General features: G+C 36.3%; 1 long non-coding RNA gene across 4 annotated transcripts in view; it reads left to right on the top strand.

The window, feature by feature from the left end:
- The first annotated feature begins 440 nt into the window (after nt 1-440).
- Nucleotides 441-19734, top strand: part of LOC147350438 (uncharacterized) — a 130516-nt gene continuing 111222 nt past the window's right edge. For 2 of the 4 annotated variants that reach the window (XR_015148854.1, XR_015148856.1), the window contains exon 1: nt 441-740. This is a non-coding gene — a long non-coding RNA (uncharacterized LOC147350438). The remainder of the gene's footprint in view (nt 741-19734) is intronic. The other 2 variants (XR_015148855.1, XR_015148857.1) reach the window with 2 other exon arrangements.

Here is a 19734-nt window from a genome sequence, read left to right as displayed (position 1 = left end):
GTCTCTATGCCCAAATTTCCCTTGCCGGCCTACACTAATGATCTCATCTTAAGTTAATTATATCTGCATTAAAAAAAAAACAAAAAAAACCCCCAAAAACCTGTGGCTCGAATCCATTTCACCTGCCTTCACTAATGGTTGTTTTAAGACTTTTGCCCACCAAGTTGCATGCAACCTAAACAGCATATTTGTGTGCTCAGTCATGTCCAACTCTTTGTGACTCTATGGAATGTAGCCTGCAAGGCTCATCTGTCCTTGGGATTTTCCAGGCAAGAATACTGGAGTGGGTTGCCATTCCCTCCTCCAGGGGAATCTTCCTGACCAAGGGATCAAACCCATGTCTCCTGTATCTCCTGCATTGCACGTGGATTCTTTAGGATTGCTTGAATTATTTTCCAGGAACTTTGCCTAGTTCAGCTGAGCTGAATCAGCTGTGTCTAGTTGAAGCTGAGCTGGTTGAGACTGGTTAGAACCACCAACCCTTCCACTGGGCATGCGTGAATCTCTGGCTCTTGCCCTCTGCCCTGAGAGGGTGCAGAGGCCCCTAGCCGTGTTGCACTTGTGCAGGACGATAACTGCACCTTTTCCGAATACCTTTCCCCACACCTCAGACCGCCTCACTGCTTTATTTAGTATCCTATAAATACCTCCCGCCCCACCCCCGCCCCCCCCACCTCCAGCTCCTTACTTCCCGGAGGCTGATTTGAGATGTGTTTTCTGTCTCCGAACTTGGCTGTCTGGTAAGTAAACTCTCTCTTCTCTGCGAAACTTGGTGTCTCAGCGTATTGGCTTGTTGTGTATCCGATACAATGAACCTGGTTTGTAACGCTATTTCCATGTAAGTTCACCCTCACAGATCTGAGTGAAATGAGGTAGTGTAAGACATGTGGCTGTTCATGAGAAATTATCTTAAGTGGAGGAATCACAGGAGTAAAGGTTCTGAAGTAGGAGTTTACTGAGAGTGTTCCCAGACTCTTAGGAGTTGACTGTGGCTACAGCAGAGTGAGCAATGGGATGAGGATGTAAGTAAGATCAGAGAGGTGGGAGAGATCAGACTATATAAAGCTGTGAAGGCTGTGTTGACAATTTTGTATTTTACTTGGAATGAGGTGGGAAGCCACTGGAAGGTTTAAGTAGAGAAATGATCCAATCTGACTTCAGCTTTATTTGCCTTCTAATTTTTAATTTTTTGTTGACATATAGTTGATGTACAAAATGAGTTTCAGATATACTGCATAACGATTGGATGTTTGCATGCATTATACAAGTCCCCATACAGTTATTACAGTATTACTGACCTTGTTCCTTATGGTATATGTTATATTTCCATGACTTACTATATAGCTGGAAGTTTCACCTCTTAATCCCCTTTACTTCCCGCACTGGCAACCACCTGTTTGTTTTCTGTATGTCTGCTTCTGTTTTTATTTGGGTTTGTTTTGCTTTTACAATTTCACAAATAAGTGAGATCATATGGTATTTGTCTTTCTCTGACTTGAAGTTCACTTAGCATAATACTTTCTAGACCCATGTTGTCAAGAATGGCAAGATTTTTTAAAAAGTTTATATTGGAGTATAGTTGACTAACAATGGAGTGTTTGTTAAGGTGTACAACATACAGCAAAAGGATTCAATTATACCCATAAAAGTATGCATTCTTTACAAATTCTTTTTCCAGTTATCACAGAATATTGTGTAGAGTTCCCTGTGCTATACAGTAGGTCCTTGTTAGTTATCTGTTTTAAATATAATAATAGAAGTATATACCTGTTGAATCCAAACTCCCGATCGGTCTTCCCCTACCCTTTCCCCCTGGTAACCATAAGTTTGTTCTCTAAATCTTTGAGTGTTTCTGTTTTGTAAATAAGTTCATTTTTATGATCTTTTTAGATTCTGTATATAAATTATATCATATGATACTTGTCTTTCTCTTGCTGGCTTTCATTCAGCATGATTATCTCCAGATCCATCCGTGTTGCTGCTAAGTATTTCAGAGAATAGCAAGACTTCATTTTTTTTCATGGCTGAGTAATACTTTTTGTGCGTATATATATATATAACATCATCTTTATCCATTTGTCTATTGATACTTAGCTTGCTTCAATGTCTTGGCTATTGTAAATATGTTGTAATGAACCTTAGAGTGCATATGTCTTTTTGAATTAGTATTTTTATTTTTTCAGATAAATACCCAGAAGTGGAATTTATGGATTGTATGGCAGTTCAATTTTTAGATTTTGAGGAAGCTTCATGTTATTTTGCATAGTGGTGACACCAATTTACGTTCCTACCAACAGTGTAGGAAGATTCCCTTTTCTTTACACCCTCTCCAGTGTTTATAGTTTGTAGATTTTTTTGATGATGGCCATTCTGCTCAGTGTTAGGTGATACTTCATTGTAGTTTTGATTTGCATTTCTCTAATAATTAGTGATGCTGAGCATATTTTCATGTGCTTTTTGGCCATCTGTATGTCTTCAAAAAATGTTATGATGTACAATGTATGTATGTATGTATGATGTACATCTGTATGTCTTCTTTGGAGAAGTGTCTATTTAGATCTTCTGCACATTTTTTGATTGGGTTTTTTGATATTGATTTGAATGAGATGTTTGCGTATTTTGGAGACTAATCCCTTGTTGGTTGCTTCATTTGCATATATTTTCTCCCATTCTGTGGGTTGTCTTTTTATTTTGTTTATAGCTCCCCATGCAAAAATTTTTAAGTTTAATTAGGTCACATTTTTTAATTTTTCCTTTTATTCTCATTACTCTAGGTGTATTCAAAAAGATATTGCTGTGATTTATGTCAGAGTGTTTTAATCTATGTTTTTCTGTAAGAGTTTAATAGCGTCTGGTCTTAACATTTAGGTCTTTAATCCCATTTAAGTTTATTTTTTTGTATGGTGTTAGAGAACATTCTAATTTCATTCTTCATTGTGGTTTTGATTTGCATTTCCATGATGATTAGTGATGTTGAGTATGTTTTCATGTATCTGTTGGTCATCGGTATGTGTCCTTTGAAAAAATGTCAAGTCCTCTGCCCATTTCTAAAATCAGGTTGTTTTTTTGGATGTTAATTTGTCTGAATAATTTATATGTTTTGTATATTAACCCCTTGTATACAGTTTGCAAATAACTTTCCCCATTCTTTAGGCTGATTTATGTTTTGTTGATAGTTTCCTTCATTCTGCAAAAGGTTTTTAGTTTGATGTGGTCCATTTGCTTATTTTTGTTTCCCTTGCTTGAAGAGATAAATCCCAAAAACGTTGCCAAAAGATGTCAGAGAGCCTTCTGCCTATGTTGTCTCCTGGTAGTTTTGTGATCAGGCCTTATGTCTACGTAGTCCATTTTGAGTTTATTTTTCTGTATGGTGTGAGAAGGTAGTCCAGTTTCACTCTCTCTCTTGTGCTTGCCCAGTTTCTCCAACACTATTTATTGAACAGGATATCTTTTCCCTATTGTACTTTATTTCATCCTTTGTCATAAATTTTGTAATATTTGCTTTATGTATTTAGATATTCTTATATTGAGGATATATATATATATAAATGTATTTGCAGTTGCTAGATCTCCTTGTTGAATTTATCCCTCTATCATTATGTACTGTTCTTCTTTGTCTCTTGTTAGTCTTTGATTTAAAATATATTTTGTCTGATCTGGGTATTGCTACCCCCACTTCTTTTCTATTTGCATGGAATAGCTTTTTCCATCCCCTCATTTCCAGTTCACGTGTGTCTTTAGATCTGAAGTGAGTCTCTTGTAGGCAGCATATATATGGTTCTTGTTGTTTTAAAACCAGTCAGCCACTCTATGACTTTTGATTGGATAATTCAGTCCATTTATAGTTTGAGTGATTATTGATATGTACTAATTACCATTTTTTTCATTGTTTAATGATTGCTTTTGTAGTTTGTTTTTGTTTCTTCTTTTTCTTCTCTTTCCTTGTGGTATGACTAGTTTTTCTGTTATATTTGGGTTCCTTTTCTTTTATGGATTCCTTTTCCCTTTTGTGTTTATCTATTGTAGGTTTTTGGTTACCGTGAGGTTTATATCGACATATATAAGTTGATGAATTCTAACAACTCTGCATTTTTATTCCTCCCACTACCATATTTAATCTTTTTGACAACATATTTCATATCTCTTTGCTTTGTGTATCCCTTAACTACGTATCAAGGATATAGATGATTTTATTACTTTTTTATTTTAATTTTTATTAGATTTATAAGTGATTAATATACTGCCTTTTGTATATTGGGCTTCCCTGGTGGCTCAGATAGTAAAGAATACACCTGCAATGCAGGAGACCTGGATTTGATCCCCGGGTTGGGAAGATCCTCTGGAGAAGGAAATGGCAACGCACTCCAATATACTTGCCTGGAGAACCCCATGAATGGGAAGCCTGGCAGGCTACATTCCATGGGGTTGCAAAGAGTCAGGCATGACTAAGTGACTTCACTTTCTTTCTTTCACTTTCTTTTTGTCTATTTGCCTTTACCAGTGAGATTTTTTTTCCCTTTTATAACTTTATATTCCTCGTTGTGGACTTTTCTCCCTACTTAGAAAGTCCCTTTAACTTTCTTTTAAAGCTGATTTTGTGGTGTTAAATTAACTTTTGCTTGTCTTTAAAACTCTATCCTTCAAATCTGAATGATAACCTTGCCTTGTATTCATGGTTGTAGGATTTTCCAGTTCCTCACTTTGAATATATTGTGCCACTCCTTTATGGTCTATAAACTTTGTGCTGAAAAGTCAGCTGAGAGTCTTATGGGAGTTCCCTTGTACATAACTAGTTTCATTTATCTTGCTGCTTTTAAAACTGTCTTTTAATTTTTGCTATTTTAATTATAATGTGTCTTGAACTTCTTTGGGTTCATCTTGTTTGAGACTCTCTTTTTCCTGGTCCTGGATGTCTTCTTCCCATGTAAGGGAAATTTTCAACCATTACTACTTCAGTTAATCTCTTTGACCCTTTTTCTTCTTCTGGTATCCCTACAATGTGAATGTTGGTACGGCTTGATGGCCTTCCCTGGCGGCTCAGCAGCATAGAATCCATCTGCAATTGCGGGAGCCACAGGAGACATGGATTAGATTCCTGAGTCGGGAAGATCCCCCGGAGGAAGGCTTGGCAACCCACTCCAGCGTTCTTTCCTGGAGAATCCCATGGACAGGGAAGCCTACCAGGCTACCGTCCATAGGGTCACAAAGAGTCAGACATGCCTGAAGCAGCTCAGCATGCATATATGCACACAGTATGCTTGATGTTGTCTCAAAAGTCTCTTAAACTATCCTTATTTAACATTTTTTTTCCTTTTTTTTGTTGTTCAACTTGAATGATTTCTATTACTCTTGTCTTCTGTTTGCTAATCCATTCTTTTGTAACATGTAATCTGTTATTTCCTTCTAGTGTATTTTTTTTTTTACTTCAGTTATTGTAGTCTTCAGCTCTGTTAGGTTCTTTTAAAATAATTTCTCTTTTAAACTGGAGCCTATTATACAGAGTGAAGTAAGCCAGAAAGAAAAACACCGACATGACGACAGAGGATGAGATGGTTGGATGGCATCATTGACTCTATGGACATGGGTTTGGGTGGTCTCCGGGAGTTGGTGATAGACAAGGAGACCTGGCGTGCTGCGATTCACGGGGTCACAAAGAGTCGGACATGACTGAGCGACTGAACTGAAAGCATAGTTCATGGATCTTTGAATGGCTCTTTGAGCTCCTTTGGGAGATTTTCAAAGCCAAAACTATTTTCATAAGTCTTAATACATCTTATTTGCTTTCTTCACTCTAATTTTCTCCAAGTGTATGGAGTATGAAAATTTCATTGATATGGTCCCAGATATCATATTGCAACTGTTAGGAAACTATCCCTGGTTATGTTCTGATGTGGTATCGAAGAAAATATCCACAATTATCTGGAAAATTTATTGAAATAACTTTCCAGTTACCTGACAGTTTGAGGCCAGATTTTCTTTACATACTTGAACCAAAGTGATCTACTCCAATACATTGAATGCAGCAGTAGATATGAAACTTCAGCTGTCCCTGTTAAGCTAGACATTAAGATGATTTTCAGAAATTTACTCCTCTTGCGGTTTTTTTGTTTGTTTTTGAAAATATATTCTTCATAAAAATACATGCAATGTGTTTGTTAAATGAACTTCTGTGTGTGTATATGTGTGTGTGTGTGTGTATAAATTTCTCAGTTTTAATTTCCAATGTGGTAATTGTAGGTATAATCCATGCAAAAAAAGGTTTTGGGGGTCCTCAATAGTTTTTGTGTAAAGGAGTCTTGATACTAAAAAGTTTAAGGCCCTCTGATCTAGATTATAAATTGTCAGCAGCAATGGCAGGGTCTATTTTTATTCATCTTTGTGTCTCCAGGAACTAGCAGTATGTAACACTTTATAAATTCTTTTGAAATTATTTATCTCATATATTCTATTTTTGTATCTATAACCTATCCTTAACCTCTTTTTTAGTCCTGTATTCTGATCTTCCTGCTAAACCATTCCACTTTGATGTCTCTTAGAATAGTATGTTTTATATGTCAGATCAAACTCATCACCAGAATATCTCTTCCTCTTTTTGCTTTCTTATAATATATTGAAAGTTACTGTTAGTCACTCATTCGTGTCCAACTCTTTTTGACCCCTTGGACTGTAGCCCGCCAGGCTCCTCTGTCCATGGAATTCTCCAGGCAAGAATACTGGAGTGGGTAGCCATTCACATCTCCCGGGGATCTTTCTGACCTTGGGATCGAATCCAGGTCTGCCACATTGCAGTTGAATTCTTTACCATCTGAGTCACCAGGGAAGCCACTAATATATTGATTTTTGTCCCAAATATTTTTTATGGCTTTTCCAAAGAGTAGAACTGTAGATATTGAGTGCTGTTATAGATTTTTCTTATACCAGCTTCTTTTATGATGGGTTCACAAATTTTTTGTACATCAGAATCACCTGGAGGGTTTGTTGAAGCTGATTTTGTGTTTCTGATTCTGTAGGCCTGGGATGGGACCTGAGAATTCAAATTTTGAGCAACTGATACTGGTGACCTGAGGGCATACTTTAGGAACTGTTGATATATATCATTTTAGTTGGAGTACTCACCAATCGTCGCATATGCCCTGTGTTTCCTTACTGTATATATAGTTTGCTCATATACTTGCTCTGTGCTTATGCAGTTCCTATCTATTCAAGACTCAGTCCAAATCTTTTGGCTTTTACTATTTTAGATATAACTCTTCGAGAGTCCTCTGAACTCCTGTACTTCTCAGTTTTTGTATTTACTTTTTTTTTTTTTTTTTTACTGCCTTGCATAGTGCATATAGGGGCTTCCCAGGTGGCTCAGTTGTAAAGAATCTGCCAGGAGAAGATGTGGCTTCGATCCCTGGGTCAGGAAGATCCCCTGGAGAAGGCAGTGGCAACCCACTCCAGTGTTCTTGCCTGGGAAACCCCCGCACAGAGGCGCTTGGCAGGTTACAGTCTGTGGTGTCACAAAAGTGTCGGACATGCCTCAGTGACTAAATAACAACATCGTACATATATATGATTTTCAGTTGTCTTTTCCTTTTTTAAAAAACGTGAGGTATTAAATATATTAAAGTACATAAATCTTAAGTGTGGAGTGCAATGATTTTTTCTAATGTAATCAACACCTAAATAAAACTATAAAATATTTCAGAAATGTTCTACTAACTCCCTTCAGACATGTACCACTGACTCATTCCCTTCAGTCATATACCACTGTTCTTTTTATCAGTATAGACCATACAGTATGTACTCTTTCTGTTTGACCTCTTTTGTTCAACATTGTTTTTTTGAGATTCCGCCATGTTATTGCATGTATTTGTAATTTGTTCTTTTTTTATTGCTGAGTTTTATTTCAATATATGAACATACTGTATGTAATTAATTTATCTGTTCTACATTGAATGTCAGATATGGGTTGTTTCTAGTATTTGCTATCATAAAATTACTGTCATCAACATTCTTGTATAATTTTTTTTAGTGGACTGAAATACTCATTTCTGTTGGGTGTATGCCCAGGAGTGCAATTTTTGTGTCACATATAGGCATATGTATATCTTCACTTGATGCTGCCAAATATTTTCCCAAAATAGTTTTACCAGCTGTTTCCATCAGTAATGTATCAGAGTTTTAATTGTTCCACATTCTTGCTATTTAGTATTATCTATTTAATTTTAGCATTGTGGGTAAAAATTTTTACCATATTGAACATTTTTCCTTATGTTTACTGGCCAATTGCATTTGTTCTTTAAGATGTTTTTGTTTTTTATTTTTACCCATTAAAAAATAGGGTTGTTTTTCTTTTTTCTCATTGATTTATGAGGGGTTGTTAATATGTTTGGATATGATTCTATCCTTGAACGTAGGCTTTGAAGTTATCTCATCTTGCCTTTTCACTCTTTTAATGTTGTACTTTGATCAAAAGATGTTTTTAATTTAAATGAATAACAATTTATCAGTGTATTTTTTATCGTTAGTATTTTTTTATGCTCTGCTTAAGAAGTTTTTACTCCAAGGTTATGGAGATATTTTTTCTATGGTTTCTTCTAGAAGATGTATTGTTTTGGTTTGTACACTGGATCTATGATCCACCTTCAATTAACTTGTAAATGGTTGAGGTCGAGGTCACCGTTTCTCCTTATATCATTCATATGTATTTATAATTATATTCATATTTATAAATGATTCTTTAGTTGCATGCTCCACTACCTTTATTTAAAAGCGTGTCTTTTTCCACTCTAAATTGCAGTTCGTATCTTGGTAATAAATCAAGTGACTCTGCATGTGCATTGAGCGTGTGTGCGGGCGTGCCTATTTCTGTACTCTGTTCTCCTCCATGAAGGCAATTCTATAGTCTCTTAATTACCTTAGCTTTATAATACATATTCATGCCCAGTAGTGTAAGGCCTTCGGTTTTCCTGTTCTTCTATATTTTCTTGGCCAATTTAGGACTTTTGTATATCCATGTAAATTTTATATAGAAATTTTATGGGCAGTTTTTACCCATAAGTGTTTCTACCCCCAAACCCGTTCATTCCTAGTTTGCTGATTTTTTTTTTTTTTTTTAGTGATGAATGGCTATAGGAATATATTACATGTTTTTTTCCCATACCTTTTTAGATAGGTGTTAGAAGTCTCGGGTTTTATCCTTTATCTGGTTAATATGGTGAAGTCATATTGATTTGTTCCTGAATATTAAGCCATCCTCTCCTTCCTGGTGTAAACCCTACTTGGTTATTATAGCCTATTCTTATTTATAACCAATTTATTTGCATTCAATCTGCTAATATTTGTCTAAGTTTCTTGTGCCCATACTCAAGAGGGATGTGCTCTGTGTGTGCTAAGTTGCTACAGTCATGTCCGACTTTTCGCAATCCTGTGGATGATAGCCTGCCAGGTTCCTCTGTCCATGGAATTCTCCAGGCAAGAATACTGGAGTGGGTTCTCATTCCCTTCTCCAGGGCATCTTCCCGACCCAGGGATTGAACCTGCATCTCTTATGTCTCCTCCACTGGTAGGTGTGTCCTTTACCACTGGCATGTAACTTTTCTTTCTTTCTTTCTTTTTTTAAATGTATTTCAGGTTTGGGTATGAATATAATGCTGACCTTGTAAACTGATTTGGAAATTGTTACTCTTTTTCTCTGGAAGAGTGTGTGTAAACGTAGTAATGTTTTCTTTAAAAATGTTTTGAAGAACTTAAGAGTGGAAATCTTGGACTAGACTTTTTATTGTTATAGTTCTTGAGAAGTTTTAAGTTATTGTTTCAATTTCTTCAATAGGTACAGGAATATTCAGAATTTATATATTTTTGTGTCATTTTTGATAGGTTGTATATTTCAAAAGTTTTTTACGTAAACTTTTAAGTTTATTGATAGAAGTATTTATATTTTATCTTTTTAATGTCTGTAGGATCTATAGGGATGCCCTCTTTTAAATTTCTGTTATTCATAATTTGTGGCTTTTCTCCCCTGTTTTTTCTTAATCAGTCTTTCTAGGGTTTTTATTAATTAAAAAATTAAAATTTTAATGAGTAAATTCTAGGTTTTTTTTAGTTGTACATTTTCTTTTTCTTTTGTTTATTTTTCTCTTATATATAGTTTTTTCTTGTAGCTTACTTTGTAATTTTTCTTTAGTTTTTTTGAATTGGAAACATTATGTATTTTTCAATATTTATATTTTTTGATTTTATGCATCTTCAGTTATAAATCGCCATCTAAAGCAGTACTTTAGCTACATTTTGTGAGCTCTAACATATTGGTTTTTCATTGCTATTCGCTTAAATGAAATCAGATTTGTGTTGCCTAATTTCTAAACTTTTAGAACTTTTCTAGTTCTTTTTTTTGAGTGCTTCTTAAATTTCGTTAATCAGAGAGCATACTTTGTATGTTACAGTATTGTGAAATGTTTAATACTTGTTTTATGATCCAGTATATAGACTATTTTGTTAAATGATTGATTATCCCCTCAAGCAGAAATATATTGTCATTGAGTGCAGTATTCTAAATGTCAGTTTTGTTAAGTTGCTTAGTCATGTTCTTCAAATGTTTTGTATCTTCATTGATTTTTTGTTTGCTTATTCTATCAGATACTGATAGAGGTCTTAACATTAAAAAAAAATTTAGATGTAATTGACATATGACATTATATTAGTTTCAGGGATACAACATGATTTGATACTTATATATGTTGCAAAATAATCATCAAAGTTGGTCTAGCTAACATTCATCACCATACGTAATTAACGCATTTTATTCTTGTGATGAAAACTTTTAAAATTTACTCATCTTAGCAACTTTCAAATATACAATACAGTGTAATTAGCTTGGTGTGGGGACATACCAGCCAGCCCTCAGTGAGTCATGATTGCTTGTGGTCCAGTGAGGGACAGACATATGTCCCCCCCAGGCCTAGTTCCACTCCCCAGAGACACAAAACAAAGCAACAGCCTCGGCTTAGTCCTTCAGGTTTGCTGCTGGTTGCTATTTTAAGTCCTAATCTCTTCAAGTGACTAATACTGATTAAGGCTTTACCAGAAATGAGAAAATTTCTCCCCAGTCTCAGATGATAGACAATCTGCCCACAATGCAGGAGATCCAGGTTCGATCCCTGGGTCAGGAAGATCGCATGGAGAAGGGAATGGCAACCCACTCCAGTATTCTTTTCTGGAGAATCCCATGGACAGAGGAGCCTGGAGGGCTGCAGTCCTTGGCAGAGAGTTGGACACGACTGAGCAACTCAGCATGCATCATTAGCTATTGTCCCCATGACAGTGTCTGCATGACTGACTTTATAGCTTGTATTTTTAGACCTCTTCATCCATGTAGCCCACTCCCCATCCCCATGTTTAGCCACCAGCAATTTGTTCTGTGTATCCATCAGCTTGTGTTTGTTTGTTTTTAGTATCCACACCTAAGTGAGATCATACTATCTCTGTCTGGCTTATTTGACTTAGCATGACATTTCCAAGTTTCACATTGTGGTAAATGATAGTATTTCATCTTTTTATGCCTAATAAAAATACATATTAAACATAGTATATAAATCTATACATAAAATAATAGATTCAAATGTATAATGCTTTCATATATTTATATATAAATATTATATAAATCTCACATTAAATTATCTTTTCATCCATTGTTAGACACTTAGGTTGCTTCCATATCTTGACTATTGTAAATACTGCTAATGTGGATGTGGAAGGTGTATCTATCTTGTCTCATTAGTGTTTCTCTTTTCATTGGATAGATATCCAGAAGTGGAATTGATGGATAAAATGGCAGTTCTGTTTTTAATTTTTTGAGACATCTTCATGCTGTTCTCCATAGTGGCTGCACCAGTTTACACTCCCACCAACAGTACCACATCATTCCCTTTTTCCATGTCCTTGCCAACACTTGTCTTTTCGATAAGTCATTCTAACAAATGTGACATGATATCTCATTGTGGTTTTGATTTGCATTTTCCTTATGATAAGTGATGTTGCACATCTTTCTACTCATACCTGTTGGTCATCTGTATGTTTTCTTTGGAAAAAATGTCTACTCAGATCATCTGCTCATTTTTAATTGAATCGTTATTGTTATTGCTATTGAGTTGAACGGGTTCTTCATCTGTTGAATATTAACCTCTTAACAGGTACATGACTTACAAATATTTTCTCCCATTGAGTAGGTTGGTCAGAAGCTTTTAAGTTTGATGTCATCCCACTTATTTATTTTTTGCACTTATGCCTTTGATTTTGGTGTCAAAAAATATAATTGCCAAAATCATTATCAAGGAATCTGTTGCTTTTTTCCCTCCAGTTTTATGATTTCAGGTTTTACATTCAAAACTTTTGTTAATTTTGAGTTGATGTTTGAGTATACAGTAAGGTAGTGGTCCCGTTTCCTTCTTTTGCATGTGGCAATCCAGTTTTCCCAACTCCATTTTATTGAAGAGACTGTCCTTTCCCGATTGCATATTCTTGTTTGCTTTATTGTAAGTTTATTGACTGCATATATGTGTGGGTTTATTTATGGGCTCTTTATTTGGTTCCATTGATCTATGTATCTATTTTTATGCCAATACTATAGATGTGATGATTGTAGCTTTGTGATTTATTTTTAATGCAATACAGTTGCTTTACAATGTTACATTAGTTTATTCTATACAATGAAGTGAATCATCCATCAGTTCAGGTCAGTTCAATCACTCAGTCGTGTCCGACTCTTTGCTACCCCATGAATCGCAGCACACCAGGCCTCCCTGTCCATCACCAACTCCCGGAGTTCACTCAGACTCACGTCCATTGAGTCAGTGATGCCATCCAGCCATCTCATCCTCTGTCGTCCCCTTCTCCTCCTGCCCCCAATCCCTCCCAGCATCAGGGTATTTTCCAGTGAGTCAACTCTTCGCATGAGGTGGCCAAAGTACTGGAGTTTCAGCTTCAGCATCATTCCCTCCAAAGAAATCCCAGGGCTGATCTCCTTCAGAATGGACTGGTTGGATGTCCTTGCAGTCCAAGGGACACTCGAGTCTTCTCCAATACCACAGTTCAAAAGCATCAATTCTTTGGCACTCAGCTTTCTTCACAGTTCAACTCTCACATCCATACATGACCACAGGAAAAACCATAGCCTTGACTAGATTGACCTTTGTTGGCAAAGTAATGTCTCTGCTTTTCAATATGCTATCTAGGTTGGTCATAACTTTCCTTCCAAGGAGTAAGCGTCTTTTAATTTCATGGCTGCAGTCACCATCTGCAGTGATTTTGGAGCCCAGAAAAATAAAGTCTGACACTGTTTCCACTGTTTCCCCATCTATTTCCCATGAAGTGATGGGACCAGATGCCATGATCTTCATTTTCTGAATGTTGAGCTTTAAGCCAACTTTTCACTCTCCTCTTTCACTCTCATCAAGAGGCTTTTTAGTTCCTCTTCACTTTCTGCCATAAGGGTGGTGTCATCTGCATATCTGAGGTTATTGATATTTCTCCCGGCAATCTTGATTCCAGCTTGTGCTTCTTCTAGCCCAGCGTTTCTCATGATGTACTCTGCATATAAGTTAAATAAGCAGGGTGACAATATACAGCCTTGATGTACTCCTTTTCCTATTTGGAACCAGTCTGTTGTTCCATGTCCAGTTCTAACGGTTGCTTCCTTACCTGCATATAGGTTTCTCAAGAGTCAGGTCAGGTGGTCTGGTATTCCCATCTCTTTCAGAATTTTCCACAGTATATTGTGATCCACACAGTCAAAGGCTTTGGCATAGTCAATAAAGCAGAAATAGATGTTTTTCTGGAACTCTCTTGCTTTTTCGATGATCCAGCAGATGTTGGCAATTTGGTCTCTGGTTCCTCTGCCCTTTCTAAACCAGCTTGAACATCTGGAAGTACACAGTTCACGTATTGCTAAAGCCTGGCTTGGAGAATTTAGAGCATTACTTTACTAGCATGTGAGATGAGTGCAATTGTGTGGTAGTTTGAGCATTCTTTGGCATTGCCTTTCTTTGGGATTGGAATGAAAACTGATCTTTTCCAGTCCTGTGGCCACTGCTGAGTTTTCCAAATTTGCTGGCATATTGAGTGCAGCACTTTCACAGCATCATCTTTCAGGATTTGGAATAGCTCAACTGAAATTCCATCACCTCCACTAGCTTTGTTTGTAGTGATGCTTTCTAAGGCCCACTTGACTTCACATTCCAGGATGTCTGGCTCTAGGTCAGTGATCACACTATCGTGATTATCTTGGTCGTGAAGATCTTTTTTGTACAGTTCTTCTGTGTATTCTTGCCATCTCTTCTTAATATCTTCTGCTTCTGTTAGGTCCATACCATTTCTGTCCTTTATCAAGCCCATCTTTGCATGAAATGTTCCCTTGGTATCTCTAATTTTCTTGGTGAGATCTCTAGTCTTTCCCATTCTGTTGTTTTCCTCTATTTCTTTGCATTGATCGCTAAGGAAGGCTTTCTTATCTCTCCTTGCTATTCTTTGGAACTCTGCATTCAGATGCTTATATCTTTCCTTTTCTCCTTTGCTTTTTGCTTCTCTTCTTTTCACAGCTATTTGTAAGGCCTCCCCAGACAGCCATTTTGCTTTTTTGCATTTCTTTTCCATGGGGATGGTCTTGATCCCTGTCTCCTGTACAATATCACGAACCTCCGTCCATAGTTCGTCAGGCACTCTATGTATCAGATCTAGTGCCTTAAATCTATTTCTCACTTCCACTGTATAATCATAAGGGATTTGATTTAGGTCATACCTGAATGGTCTAGTGGTTTTCCCTACTTTCTTCAATTTAAGCCTGAATTTGGCAATAAGGAGTTCATGATCTGAGCCACAGTCAATTCCTGGTCTTGTTTTTGTTGACTGTATAGAGTTTCTCCATCTTTGGCTGCAAATAATATAATCAATCTGATTTCGGTTTTGACCATCTGGTGAGGTCCATGTGTATGCATACATAAATACTCTCCCTCCAGGACCTCCTTCCCATCCACCCCCATCTCATTTCTCTAGATCCTTACAGATCACTGAGCTGAGCTTGCTGTGCAGTATGACAGCTTCCTACTTGCTATCTGATTTACATATGATAGTAATGCTAATGCTAAGTCGCTTCAGTCGTGTCCGACTCTGTGTGACCCCAGAGATGGCAGCCCACCAGGCTCCGCGGTCCCTGGGATTCTCCAGGCAAGAATACTGGAGTGGATTGCCATTTCTTTCTCCAATGCATAAAAGAAAAAAGTGAAAGTGAAGTCGCTCAGTTGTGTCCGACTCTTAGCGACCCCATGGACTGCAGCCTACCAGGCTCCTCCGTCCATGGGATTGTCCAGGCAAGAGTAGTGGAGTGGGGTGCCATTGCCTTCCCCACATGTGGTAGTCTGTATATGTCAATCCTAATCTCCTGATTCATCCAACCCTTGCCTTCCACCACGGTGTCCACATGTCCATTCTGTATCTCTGCATCTCTGTTTCTGCCTTGGAAATACATTCATCTGTACCATTTTTCTAGACTTGAAATAAGGGATTGTGAAGTCTCCAGCTTTGGTTTTCTTTCTCAAGATTACATTAACTCTTTGAAATCTTGTATGATTTCATACAAATTTTAGAAATTTTCTTTTTCTGTGAAAAATGCCATTGGGTTTTTGATAGGGATTATATTGTTCTGTACATTGCTTTGGGTAGTATGAGCATTATACAAATATAAATTCCTCCAATTCATGAGCATGAAAAATCTTTCCATTAATTTGTATCTTCCATTTCTTTCATCTATCTCATGTTTTTCAGTGTGCATACAGGTCTTTCATCCTGAGAGGTCTTTTTAATTTGACAACTATTACCATAGACTTCTTTATTTCCTTTTATCTCTGTCAGATTCTTATTTTGTACTTCTTGAGGGAGCATACAGACAAATGTGATCTTTTATCTTTCTATTGAATCAATATGTTCTTTAATCATTAAAAATATACTTCTTTACCTGTAATAATTCTAGTCTTTTTTCTCTAAGTCTACCCTTTTTTAATATTAATACAACCATATTGGCTTTCTTTTGCTTAATGTTTGTATAGTATGTCCTTTACCTTTTCAACTTTTGTTTGTTGTAAGCAGAGTATAGTACAGTTTTTCAGTTTTTAAATTAACTCTGAAGATCTCTCTTATTTGGTCCATGTAAATGTTTGGTCCATTTACATGTAATGTATATACTCTTTATTATAGCCTATCTCAAATTAATGTCTATTATCTCATGAACAGTATAAGAATCTTATAGTATTTAAAGTAATTCCCTTCTGTTCTTTGCATTATTATTATCATATTTGACATGTACATATGTTATAGATTGTGCTTGACATTATCAGCATTTTTTTTAAACAATCAATTAAAAATTATTGGTCGTATATTCATACTATTCATGGGATTCTCGAGGCAAGAATACTGAAGTGAAGTGAAGTGAAGTTGCTCAGTTGTGTCTGACTCTTTGTGACCCCATGGACTGTAGCCTACAAGGCTCCTCTGTCCATGGAATTTTCCAGGCAATAATACTGGAGTAGGTTGCCATTTCCTTCTCCAGGGGATCTTTTAATATGAGATTTATCTTTGTCTAACTTTTCTTCCAAATCAAGAACATGATATATCTTTGATTTCTTTCATCAGCATCTTATAGTTTTCTATGTGCAGGTCTTTTGCCTTTTTAGGTTTATTCCTAGGTATTCCCTGCTTTTTAATGCTATGGTAAATGGGATCATTTCTTGAATTTTTCTTTCTGATTTTATGTTTTTAGTTATAGAAATGCAAGAGATTTCTCTGTATTACTTTTGTATCCTGCAAGTTTACCAGATTCATTGGTAAATTCTAGTAGTTTTCTGGTAACATCTTTAGGATTTTCTATGTATAGTATCATGTCATCTACAAATAGTGATAGCGTGTTTTTTTTTTTTTTTAATTTGGCTTCCTTTTATTTCCATTTCTTTGGGTGCCATGGCTGAGACTTCCAAAACTATGTTGAACAAAAGCGACAAGTCTGGATTTCCTTTTCTTGTTCTGATCTTAGAGAAAATGCTTTCAGTTTTTCACCATTGAGAAAAAGTTGTGAGTTTGTCGTATAAAGCCTTAATTATGTGGAGGTAGGGACGGAGGAGCCTGGTAGGCTGCAGTCCATGGGGTCGCTAAGAGTCGGACACGACTGAGCGACTTCACTTTCACTTTTCACTTTCATGCATTGGAGAAGGAAATGGCAACCCACTCCAGTGTTCTTGCCTGGAGAATCCCAGGGATGGGGGAGCCTGGTGGGCTGCTGTCTATGGGGTTGCACAGGGTCGGACACGAGTGAAGCGACTTAGCAGCAGCAGCAGCAGCATGCTTCCTCTATGCCTACTTTGTAGAGAGATTTGATCATAATGGGTTTTGTTTTTTGTCAAAAGCTTTATTATGCGTGTATTGAGGTGATCATATGGTTTTTATTCAATTTGTTAATGTGGTGTATGAAACTGATTGATTCACATATATTGAAGAATCCTTGCATCCTTGAGATAAATCCAACTTGATCATGGTGTATGATTGAATGTTGTTAAATTCAATTTTCTGGGGTTTTTTTTTGAGGATTTTTTGTGTCTATGTTCATCATTGATTTTGGTCTGTAATTTTCCTTTTTGTCATATCTTTGGTTTTGGTATCAGGGTGATGGTGGGCCTCATAGAATGAGCTTGGGAGTGTTACTTCCTCTGCAATTTTTGGGAATAGTTTCAAAAGGGTAAATGTTAACTCTTCTCTAAATGTTTGATAAAATTTGCCTGTGAAACCACCTGGTCCTGGACTTTTGTTTGTTGAGAATTTTTAAGTCATGGTTTCAATTTTAGAACTGTGATTGGTTTGTTCAAATTTTCTATTTCTTCTTGGTTCAGCCTTGGAAGTTTGTAACTTCCTAAGACTTTGTACATTTCTTCTAGGTTTTCCATTTTATTGGCATAGTGTTGCTTGTAGTGGCTTCCCTGATAGATCAGTTGGTAAAGAATCTGCCTGCAATGCAGAAGACGCCAGTTCAATTCCTGGGTTGGGAAGATCCGCTGGAGAAGGGATAAGCTACCCACTCCAGCATCCTTGGGCTTCCCTATGGCTCAGCTGGTAAAGAATCTCCTTGCAATGCAGAAGACCTGGGTTCAGTCCCTGGGTTGGGAAGACCCCTTGGAGAAGGGAAAGGCTATCCACTCCAGTGTTCTGGCCTAGAAACTGCTTGTGGTAGTCTCGTATGGTCTTTGGATTTCTATAGTATCAGTTGTAACTACTTTATCATTTCTAATTTTATTAATTTGAGCCCTTCACTTTTTTCTTAATAAATTTGCTGAAATTTTTATCAATTTTGTTTATCTTTTCAAAGAAGCAACTTTTAGTTTTATGACTTTTTCATCTAAAACATTTTCCCCACATGTCTTTTACACACTGACATATTTTCCCCCATTTTCTCCTCTGGGCTTCAGTTTGAGTATTTCTACGGTATTTCTTTAAGTTTTCTTATGTTGTATTTTGAAGTTTTATCATTTCCATTTGATTTTCTGTTGAGATTTCCATCTCTTCTTTCTGTTCCTTTTGCTTCTCGTTTCTTTAACTTTTAAATTTAAATTATTTTAAAGTCCTTTTTAAAAAACTCCATTATCTGGCTCAAATGTGGAAATGTTTTTTTAAAGTTGATTATTTGATATAATGTTCTCCCTTTTCACATGTCTAGTAAGTTTTGTTGCATGCTAGTCACTATATAAAAAAGGAACTGTAGAAACTCTAAATGATGTTTTCTTTTTGAAAAATGGTTTCTCTTTTTCTTTGTCATATAGATAAGATGGAATTTTAATTCATTTTATTCCTTGATTCTCTGTCTTAATATATTTTTTCCTTTGCTGTTGGGGAAACATGGTCCAACATAACTTATTATATTCTACCTGAGAGCCAAAGTCCCATTTAGTCCCCAACTGGATAATTTAAGCTCAAGTTTAGGTAGTCATCCTTATACTTTCTATGACACAGTGACTGGTATCACTAAATATTTGTTGATTAAGATTTTGATTTGGGAATTATATAAAAATACAGACTGTAGTTGAGAACATGTAAGTAGATTTGCTTTGTAACCGGAATGTTTATTCAGGTTGCATTGTGTTTGTTGTATACATAATGAGTGGCAGTCATTCTGCAAAGCACTAGGAACTGAAGGTAACTAAACAAAAATATCTATCGTCAATAGCTTAGTAGTCGTAGATACACCTGTGGCTGATTCATGTTGATGTTTGGCAGAAACCAACACAATACTGTAGAGCAATTATCCTTCAATTAAAAATAAATAAAAAATTTAAAAATCTGAGTAGTCTTAGGGGATGGAGAAAAGACAGATACATAGACAAGATGCTATAATAGAGTTATTGGGTTAGTGCAAGATGTCATATCAAAGATGGGGGCCTGAGCTGGATTTGGAAGAATTTCATGGCTTTGAAAGTGTTCTTAAGACATAGAATTGACTTGATTTGGTGACAAATTTGGTGCGAAGGGTAGGAGAGAAGTTAGTGATATTTTCCTGAGCAATTTAATTGGATTTGTTAATATGGATTCCAGATTCCACTGGATATATTTGAAAGTAGACTACATTAAAAATTTTGTTTATAAAGTCAATGAGAAAGAGCAGTTTCTAGGGAAGGGATATGGGTGGGTGGATAGTTAATTTAGATGTTAGAATGCTTTAAA

The sequence above is a fragment of the Bos grunniens genome, chromosome 20, assembly GCF_055505025.1.
Source record: "Bos grunniens cultivar Pamir isolate PY7600 chromosome 20, Bosgru_T2T1.0, whole genome shotgun sequence".
NCBI classification, from domain to species: domain Eukaryota; kingdom Metazoa; phylum Chordata; class Mammalia; order Artiodactyla; family Bovidae; genus Bos; species Bos grunniens.
This window is presented reverse-complemented; position numbering and strand designations above follow the sequence as displayed.